Consider the following 12,180-nt stretch of genomic DNA (forward strand, 5'->3'; position numbering starts at 1 on the left):
CTATGTGTTGATACTGTAGTACCGTGTGATACTGTAGTACTATGTGTTGATACTGTAGTACTGTGTGTTGATACTGTAGTAATGTGTGTTGATACTGTAGTACTGTGTGTTGATACTGTAGTACTATGTGTTGATACTGTAGTACTGTGTGTTGATACTGTAGTATTATGTCTTGATACTGTAGTACTGTATGTTGATACTGTAGTACTGTGATACTGTAGTACTATGTGTTGATACTGTAGTACTGTGATACTGTAGTAATGTGTGTGATACTGTAGTACTATGTGTTGATACTGTAGTACTGTGTGTTGATCTGTAGTACTGTGTGTTGATACTGTAGTACTGTGTGTTGATACTGTAGTACTGTGTGTTGATACTGTAGTATTATGTGTTGATACTGTAATACTGTGTGTTGATACTGTAGTACTGTGATATTGTAGTACTGTGTGTTGATACTGTAGTACTATGTGTTGATACTGTAGTACTGTGATACTGTAGTACTGTGTGTTGATCTGTAGTACTGTGTGTTGATACTGTAGTACTATGTGTTGATACTGTAGTACTGTGTGTTGATACTTTAGCACTATGTGTTGATACTGTAGTACTGTGTGTTGATACTGTAGTATTATGTGTTGATACTGTAGTACTGTATGTTGATACTGTAGTACTGTGATACTGTAGTACTGTGTGTTGATACTGTAGTACTGTGTGTTGATACTGTAGTAATGTGTGTTGATACTGTAGTACTGTGATACTGTAGTACTGTGTGTTGATACTGTAGTACTATGTGTTGATACTGTAGTACTGTGATACTGTAGTACTATGTGTTGATACTGTAGTTCTGTGTGTTGATAATGTAGTACTGTGATACTGTAGTACTATGTGTTGATACTGTGATACTGTAGTAATGTGTGTTGATACTGTAGTAATGTGTGTTGATACTGTAGTACTGTGTGTTGATACTGTAGTACTATGTGTTGATACTGTAGTACTGTGATACTGTAGTACTGTGTGTTGATACTGTAGTACTATGTGTTGGTACTGTGTGTTGATCTGTAGTACTGTGTGTTGATACTGTAGTATTATGTGTTGATACTGTAGTTTCCCGTGGTTTTACTGTCATGGCATAATGTCCGTTTAATTCAAGCAGTTCTGAAAATATATACAACGACAAAAAAAACTTCAAAACATCACAGCAATGATCTGATATATATTTCTCATACAGGCATGTACGGTACAGCTTTCATGCTACATGAAATCTCTCTCTCGGTAAGATTTCGCAGTTACGGTATTAAATAATGTTCGTGAGTAGACACATAAATTTGACATCTCTTCGGAGCTCGATACTTTATCATTTGACAGTTCAAACGTAGTGATATATATCACCGTGTTCTGAGCCTAGGCTACAAAGCCTACCGTTATGTCTGTCTACCTTCAGGTTTGCATTCTTGAAACCAGTTTCGTGACTGCTTCATCCCGATCGGCAACTCACGTCACTTAATTACATGATTCCAGTACATTAACCCTGTAGGCTTTCGTGTCGGTATTCACATCGTCTTAAGTCGATACGATACGTGAAATTCTACTGTTATCAACGTGGTTATTTTTTATTACTAAAAAATGGTACCTTGTACAACTTCATGTGACTCGCCTCAGGTGTGACCTCTTAGCGTTGTCAATACTGCGTCATAGAATGTTCTTAAAAAATCCTACTGTAGTACTGTGTGTTGATACTGTCGTACTGTGTGTTGGTACTGTAGTACTGTGTGTTGATACTGTAGTACTGTGTGTTGGTACTGTAGTACTGTGTGTTGATACTGTAGTACTGTGTGTTGGTACTGTAGTACTGTGTGATGGTACTGTGTGTTCTGTAGTACTGTGATACTGTAGTACTGTGTGTTGATACTGTACTAGTGTGTGATACTGTAGTATTGTGTGTTGATACTGTACTAGTGTGTGATACTGTAGTATTGTGTGTTGATACTGTAGTACTGTGTGTTGATACTGTAGTACTGTGTGTTGATACTGTAGTAATGTGTGTTGATACTGTAGTACTGTGTGTTGGTACTGTAGTACTGTGTGTTGGTACTGTAGTACTGTGTGTTGATACTGTAGTACTGTGTGTTGGTACTGTACTAGTGTGTGATACTGTAGTATTGTGTGTTGATATTGTAGTACTGTGTGTTACTATGTGTTGGTACTGTAGTACTGTGATACTGTAGTATTATGTGTTGATACTGTATTACTGTGTGTTGATACTGTAGTACTGTGTGTTGGTACTGTAGTACTGTGTGTTGATGCTGTAGTACTGTGTGTTGATACTGTAGTACTGTGTGTTGATACTGTAGTACTGTGTGTTGGTACTGTAGTACTGTGTGTTGATGCTGTAGTACTGTGTGTTGATACTGTAGTACTGTGTGTTGGTACTGTAGTACTGTGTGTTGGTACTGTAGTACTGTGTGTTACTGTGTGTTGGTAGTGTAGAATGATGTGTTGGCCGTTTAGTAGGTTGTTGTACAATGCTCCTTGGATTTGGCGTTAATACTACAGTGAAAGGTGGATTAAGTTTTTTCTAGAATCATCAGGTATGAAAACTATTGGTGTCACGTTCTGCAGGGTCTTATATATCCTACCAGTCGAAAAAACATCTACACGACGCTTACTCTTTGAGAACGTCTGGTCTTATTCTCTTTGTATTTTTTCACGGGTCTCAGTGTAAATCCTTCTTTTTTCATATTTTGCCCCAGTTTTATTTCATTTGAGTTTGAATTATGATTACGTTGACATATCGGTATTTACTTAGGTTTTTAATAGGGACCAATTTATACTCACATATCGTTCTAAGGACGGCTCAACATTTAAGATCAACCATTTTGTAATTAAATCTTCTAAACAGGACCTTGTCAAGACATGTGGAAGTCTTCCTGATAACTACCCTGATGTTTCCAACGTTCGAGCCTCTGTGAACGATGTTTTACAGTTGATATGTGAGAATTGGTGAGATTGTCATGTAAGTGGATGACGCCTGATGGCTCTTGGCTCTGACTATACGGACCTCTACCGCCAGTCCAATCTTTTCTTCAAGCGTCTGACCGAAATGGTCATAAGATTCTCTCTGAAAATGATAACACAGAAGTTATCGCTTCCTGATTACGGACTGTGTTCCGTGAATGCCGAACCCCTTCTAGAAGGCATCCATGAAATTCTGTGGTAACGACCACCGATAGTGGACGTAACCCCTTGACTTTTGGGGATGACTAAACGGGTTAGCCGAAGATCCTTCTCAATGATATTTGGAGACTTCGATTTCTTTGGGTTTCTCATTGAAGACGGCATGATTCTCATCAACCTCTGGATCAGTCAGTATAAAGATGTCAAACGGAGAGTCTGGGGCAAAGAGGTTCAATTGGTGGATTTAAATACTAAAACTTCAGTTGAATTAAGAAATCGGTTGTGGTCACTGATTCAGTCTCGTTGTTCAAACTCTTCTGGTCACGCTGGAATGGACAAGAAATCTGGAGATTCACGGTCGAGTCTCGCATTACCCCGGAAGAATATTAGGATTTCAAGGACTCGTTCAAAATGGAAGCTGTTTATAAAAGACATCATGGATAAAGGCACAGGACTGAAAATAACTTCTTTGACCGACATTGATTTTAATGAACTCTTCTTGTAAGTCTTTGTCGTTAGAAAGGTGCATTATTTATTGTTGATAAAAGATTACATTTGCAAATTATAGTTTTTTTGAGTGCTTGTGTTAAATTTTAACGCCAATTGTTTTATTTTTATCTTACAAAAAAGACAGAGAGGATATGAATGGGCTATCCGTTCCTTATTTATACTGCTATAAATGTAGATTGGAGTAAATTGCATCAAAGTATCTTGGTTTTTTTTAATGAAATGCTTATAATCATTGAACGTGTAAGTGGTAACTTGGGTCAAAGAAATACTAAGTGTCAGCTTGTTGACGGTATTTCTATAGAAAGTCCAAGATCGGATCAGGTTGTGCAGACAATGTTTCTTTTGCAACTTACTTGATTAAGGACTTAACCTACAAACGAGATTCAAACTCTATCGTATTATTTTCCTCTACAGATAGGCGCCGTCTAGAGACCACCTACCTACCAGTGGTGTACGTAAAATGTCCCAGTACGTCGGATATTGTGCTCGGAATGTTAGGGCTATCGTCACTTTTCTGTCTTGTGTAAATTTTCATTGTACTACTAAAGGGTAGGTACAAATGGATCTTAGAACTTCCCAAAGAGGGTATAAATTAGATGTTGGGAGTCTGAAATTGTGATTTATGCAGACTTAGAAATACTCAATAACCATACATAATTTTCAACCTTCACTTCCTTCTTGATGTACGTCAAATATCTTCAAATTTAGGTGATATGCAAACGAGAACTATGCTTTACCAGTCATTTTACAAAACCGTTCCTACTGTATTGAAATGACAATACACCAGAGTTATATCCATTTTCCTAACAGATAAGGTCACCGAGAGTCTGCCAGGACCAAAGGTCACCAGGAGTCTGACAGAAACCAAAGGTCACCGAGAGTCTGCCAGGACCAAAGGTCACCAGGAGTCTGACAGAAACCAAAGGTCACACCGAGAGTCTGCCAGAAACCAAAGGTCGCCGAGAGTCTGCCAGAAACCAAAGGTCACGGATAGTCTCCGATAAACCAAAGGTCACCAACGGCATTCTAGAAACCAAAAGTCACGGATAGTCTCCGATAAACCAAAGATTACTGGGGAAACCCCAGAAACCAAAGAACATTGAGGACTTTAGTGTTAAGAATTAAGCTTTTACGAGACACACTTTAGAATCGAAATATATTGTCTCGTTGGCTGTTAATCCTATATTCATACACTTTAGTCAGTGATCAAAAAGAAAACATCTTACTTGTAACAAACCACCGACGCCGTGTTAATAAAGAGAATCTGGAGTTGCTGTTCCCCTCCGAATTCTACTCAGTGATTGTCTTTTGTAAGAAGACAAATATTCACCAATACCTCAACATTCAATCTTGTCTTGGCCACAAGCTGTTAACGAACATTGGCAATAAACAGCATCAGCCAACAACTTGATGAGAGGCGAATCATCATGGAATGGGAAATCAAGCATTGACGCCGTATGTTTACCCAAGATCACCCCCAGGCAAAACGACACCACAATGACTTCCCACAGGACAACCACAATGCGTGTACAGAACGTCAGACCGCCGAGGACTGGAGATTGTATTGAGATTTTGGTACCAATTTAATGATGGGCAGAACAAAACATGAAATCCAGAAATATATTTCAAAAGATCAAAGTGGTGGGCAGAAAGAAAGGAAAATGTCCGTATACGTTGTATCAGAACGTCCGCAGGCTCGTGTTACATACGTACATTGTTACCATCTGATATACTGTAGGAACTATAACCTCATAACTCTATATATAGTCAGTGCTTCTACCTTAGTGTATCGGGTAATAATGAGGTTGTAACTACCGAACCGTAACAAGATACTTTTACCCAATAGAGCATATCAATGTTTAACCTAACGAAATTTACAAATGTAGGTATGTGATGGTTGGTTTGATGGTAATTGTCGTATCTATATAAGGAAGTACAATAATACAGCGTTGGTAGGTGAACTTTATTTTTTCTTTGTGGCTGTTTTACAGGTACCAGTGACGTCATCATACTTGCTGTTGGCGATACATCTTCTGATGGTGTACTTATCTCCGTTACATACAGCAAACTTGGTACCGGATTTGATACAAGCCTGTTTACTGCTGTGTTTACAAGGACCACACGGTGTCTTCACAACACATCCGTGTCCGAGAAGGCAACCTAATGCAAGACAAAATACACATGTTCAAGTATCAGTCGATCTTTCACAAACATTTAGTGTAATAACAGTTACTATGGATGAAATCGATCTCAATACGGATTACAACTAGAGAAAACACAGATATCTATAGGGATTACAACTAGAGAAAACACTGATATCTATAGGGAGGGATTACAACTAGAGAAAACACTGATATCTATAGGGATTACAACTAGAGAAAACACTGATATCTATAGGGATTACAACTAGAGAAAACACTGATATCTATAGGGATTACAACTAGAGAAAACACTGATATCTATAGGGATTACAACTAGAGAAAACACTGATATCTATAGGGAGTACAACTAGAGAAAACATTGATATCTATAGGGATTACAACTAGAGAAAACACTGATATCTATAGGGATTACAACTAGAGAAAACACTGATATCTATAGGGATTACAACTAGAGAAAACAGTGATTACAACTAGAGAAAACACTGATATCTATAGAGAAAACACTGAGGGATTACAACTAGAGAAAACACTGATATCTATAGGGATTACAACTAGAGAAAACACTGATATCTATAGGGATTACAACTAGAGAAAACACTGATATCTATAGGGATTACAACTAGAGGGATTACAACTAGAGAAAACACTGATATCTATAGGGATTACAACTAGAGAAAACACTGATATCTATAGGGATTACAACTAGAGAAAACACTGATATCTATAGGGATTACAACTAGAGAAAACACTGATATCTATAGGGATTACAACTAGAGAAAACACTGATATGATATACTATAGAGAAAACACTTACAGGGATTACAACTAGAGAAAACACTGATATCTATAGGGATTACAACTAGAGAAAACACTGATATCTATAGGGATTACAACTAGAGAAAACACTGATATCTATAGGGATTACTACTAGAGAAAACACTGATATCTATAGGGATTACAACTAGAGAAAACACTGATATCTATAGGGATTACAACTAGAGAAAACACTGATATCTATAGGGATTACAACTAGAGGACTAGAGAAAACACTGATATCTATAGGGATTACAACTAGAGAAAACACTGATATCTATAGGGATTACAACTAGAGAAAACAGAGAAAACACTGATATCTATAGGGATTACAACTAGAGAAAACACTGATATCTATAGGGATTACAACTAGAGAAAACACTGATATCTATAGGGATTACAACTAGAGAAAACACTGATATCTATAGGGATTACAACTAGAGAAAACACTGATATCTATAGGGAGGGATTACAACTAGAGAAAACACTGATATCTATAGGGATTACAACTAGAGAAAACACTGATATCTATAGGGATTACAACTAGAGAAAACACTGATATCTAAAGGGATTACAACTAGAGATAACACTGATATCTATAGGGATTACAACTAGAGAAAACACTGATATCTATAGGGATTACAACTAGAGAAAACAAACATTGATATCTATAGGGATTACAACTAGAGAAAACACTGATATCTATAGGGATTACAACTAGAGAAAACACTGATATCTATAGGGATTACAACTAGAGAAAACACTGATATCTATAGGGATTACAACTAGAGAAAACACTGATATCTATAGGGATTACAACTAGAGAAAACACAGATATCTATAGGGATTACAACTAGAGAAAACACTGATATCTATAGGGATTACAACTAGAGAAAACACTGATATCTATAGGGATTACAACTAGAGAAAACACTGATATCTATAGGGATTACAACTAGAGAAAACACTGATATCTATAGGGATTACAACTAGAGAAAACACTGATATCTATAGGGATTACAACTAGAGAAAACACTGATATCTATAGGGAGGGATTACAACTAGAGAAAACACTGATATCTATAGGGATTACAACTAGAGAAAACACTGATATCTATAGGGATTACAACTAGAGAAAACACTGATATCTATAGGGATTACAACTAGAGAAAACACTGATATCTATAGGGAGGGATTACAACTAGAGAAAACACTGATATCTATAGGGATTACAACTAGAGAAAACACTGATATCTATAGGGAGGGATTACAACTAGAGAAAACACTGATATCTGATATCTATAGAAAACACTGATATAGGGATTACAACTAGAGAAAACACTGATATATATAGGGATATCTATAGATTACAACTAGAGAACACACTGATATCTATAGGGAGGGATTACAACTAGAGAAAACACTGATATCTATAGGGATTACAACTAGAGAAAACACTGATATCTATAGGGATTACAACTAGAGAAAACACTGATATCTATAGGGATTACAACTAGAGAAAACACTGATATCTATAGGGATTACAACTAGAGAAAACACTGATATCTATAGGGAGGGATTACAACTAGAGAAAACACTGATATCTATAGGGATTACAACTAGAGAAAACACTGATATCTATAGGGATTACAACTAGAGAAAACACTGATATCTATAGGGATTACAACTAGAGAAAACACTGATATCTATAGGTATTACAACTAGAGAAAACACTGGTATCTATAGGGATTACAACTAGAGAAAACACTGATATCTATAGGGAGGGATTACAACTAGAGAAAACACTGATATCTATAGGGATTACAACTAGAGAAAACACTGATATCTATAGGGATTACAACTAGAAAACACTGAAATTACAACTAGAGAAAACACTGATATCTATAGGGATTACAACTAGAGAAAACACTGATATATATAGGGATTACAACTAGAGAAAACACTGATATCTATAGGGATTACAACTAGAGAAAACACTGATATCTACAACTAGAGGAGGGATTACAACTAGAGAAAACACTGATATCTATAGAGAAAACACTGATATCTATAGGGAGAAAACACTGATATCTATAGGGATTACAACTAGAGAAAACACTGATATCTATAGGGAGGGATTACAACTAGAGAAAACACTGATATCTATAGGGATTACAACTAGAGAAAACACTGATATCTATAGGGATTACAACTAGAGAAAACACTGATATCTATAGGGATTACAACTAGAGAAAACACTGATATCTATAGGGATTACAACTAGAGAAAACACTGATATCTATAGGGATTACAACTAGAGAAAACACTGATATATATAGGGATTACAACTAGAGAAAACACTGATATCTATAGGGATTACAACTAGAGAAAACACTGATATCTATAGGGATTACAACTAGAGAAAACACTGATATCTATAGGGATTACAACTAGAGAAAACACTAGAGAAAACACTGATATCTATAGGGATTACAACTAGAGAAAACACTGATATCTATAGGGATTACAACTAGAGAAAACACTGATATCTATAGGGATTACAACTAGAGAAAACACTGATATCTATAGGGATTACAACTAGAGAAAACACTGATATCTATAGGGATTACAACTAGAGAAAACACTGATATCTATAGGGAGGGATTACAACTAGAGAAAACACTGGTATCTATAGGGATTACAACTAGAGAAAACACTGATATCTATAGGGAGGGATTACAACTAGAGAAAACACTGATATCTATAGGGATTACAACTAGAGAAAACACTGATATCTATAGGGATTACAACTAGAGAAAACACTGATATCTATAGGGATTACAACTAGAGAAAACACTGATATCTATAGGGATTACAACTAGAGAAAACACTGATATCTATAGGGATTACAACTAGAGAAAACACTGATATCTATAGGGATTACAACTAGAGAAAACACTGATATCTATAGGGATTACAACTAGAGAAAACACTGATATCTATAGGGATTACAACTAGAGAAAACACTGATATCTATAGGGATTACAACTAGAGAAACACTGATATCTATGATAGAGAAAACACTGATATCTATAGGGATTACAACTAGAGAAAACACTGATATCTATAGAGAAAACACTGATATCTATAGGGATTACAACTAGAGAAAACACTGATATCTATAGGGATTACAACTAGAGAAAACACTGATATCTATAGGGATTACAACTAGAGAAAACACTGATATCTATAGGGAGTACAACTAGAGAAAACACTGATATCTATAGGGATTACAACTAGAGAAAACACTGATATCTATAGGGAGGGATTACAACTAGAGAAAACACTGATATCTATAGGGATTACAACTAGAGAAAACACTGATATCTATAGGGATTACAACTAGAGAAAACACTGATATCTATAGGGATTACAACTAGAGAAAACACTGATATCTATAGGGAGGGATTACAACTAGAGAAAACACAGATATCACAGATATCTATAGGGATTACAACTAGAGAAAACACTGATATCTATAGGGATTACAACTAGAGAAAACACTGATATCTATAGGGATTACAACTAGAGAAAACACTGATATCTATAGGGAGGGATTACAACTAGAGAAAACACTGATATCTATAGGGATTACAACTAGGAGGGATTACAACTAGAGAAAACACTGATATCTATAGGGATTACAACTAGAGAAAACACTGATATCTATAGGGATTACAACTAGAGAAAACACTGATATCTATAGGGATTACAACTAGAGAAAACACTGATATATATAGGGATTACAACTAGAGAAAACACTGATATCTATAGGGAGGGATTACAACTAGAGAAAACACTGATATCTATAGGGATTACAACTAGAGAAAACACTGATATCTATAGGGATTACAACTAGAGAAAACACTGATATCTATAGGGATTACAACTAGAGAAAACACTGATATCTATAGGGATTACAACTAGAGAAAACACTGATATCTATAGGGATTACAACTAGAGAAAACACTGATATCTATAGGGATTACAACTAGAGAAAACACTGATATCTATAGGGATTACAACTAGAGAAAACACTGATATCTATAGGGATTACAACTAGAGAAAACACTGATATCTATAGGGATTACAACTAGAGAAAACACTGATATCTATAGGGATTACAACTAGAGAAAACACTGATATCTATAGGGATTACAACTAGAGAAAACACTGATATCTATAGGGAGGGATTACAACTAGAGAAAACACTGATATCTATAGGGAGGGATTACAACTAGAGAAAACACTGATATCTATAGGGATTACAACTAGAGAAAACACTGATATCTATAGGGATTACAACTAGAGAAAACACTGATATCTATAGGGATTACAACTAGAGAAAACACTGATATCTATAGGGATTACAACTAGAGAAAACACTGATATCTATAGGGAGGGATTACAACTAGAGAAAACACTGATATCTATAGGGAGGGATTACAACTAGAGAAAACACTGATATCTATAGGGATTACAACTAGAGAAAACACTGATATCTATAGGGATTACAACTAGAGAAAACACTGATATCTATAGGGATTACAACTAGAGAAAACACTGATATCTAGGGTTATCTATAGGGATTACAACTAGAGAAAACACTGATATCTATAGGGATTACAACTAGAGAAAACACTGATATCTATAGGGATTACAACTAGAGAAAACACTGATATCTATAGGGATTACAACTAGAGAAAACACTGATATCTATAGGGATTACAACTAGAGAAAACACTGATATCTATAGGGATTACAACTAGAGAAAACACTGATATCTATAGGGAGGGATTACAACTAGAGAAAACACTGATATCTATAGGGAGGGATTACAACTAGAGAAAACACTGATATCTATAGGGAGGGATTACAACTAGAGAAAACACTGATATCTATAGGGATTACAACTAGAGAAAACACTGATATCTATAGGGATTACAACTAGAGAAAACACTGATATCTATAGGGATTACAACTAGAGAAAACACTGATATCTATAGGGATTACAACTAGAGAAAACACTGATATCTATAGGGAGGGATTACAACTAGAGAAAACACTGATATCTATAGGGAGGGATTACAACTAGAGAAAACACTGATATCTATAGGGATTACAACTAGAGAAAACACTGATATCTATAGGGATTACAACTAGAGAAAACACTGATATCTATAGGGATTACAACTAGAGAAAACACTGATATCTATAGGGATTACAACTAGAGAAAACACTGATATCTATAGGGATTACAACTAGATATAGCAATATTTGAAAATAAGTTAAGAGATCCAGTAACCCACTCACTCGCAATTTCCTCTTCGAAGCCCTCCCCTAACCCCAACCCCTCAAAATGTAATAAATAAGTAATAAAAAAAACCCACACCAACCAGAAAGACGTATTTTGTAAATTTTATATAAAAAGACATATCATTGAGCCATGGACCCCGAGTCATAT

Source organism: Ylistrum balloti, unplaced genomic scaffold (genome assembly GCF_031769215.1).
Source record: "Ylistrum balloti isolate Yb309-2 unplaced genomic scaffold, AGI_CSIRO_Ybal_v1 Utg370202, whole genome shotgun sequence".
Taxonomy (NCBI): domain Eukaryota; kingdom Metazoa; phylum Mollusca; class Bivalvia; order Pectinida; family Pectinidae; genus Ylistrum; species Ylistrum balloti.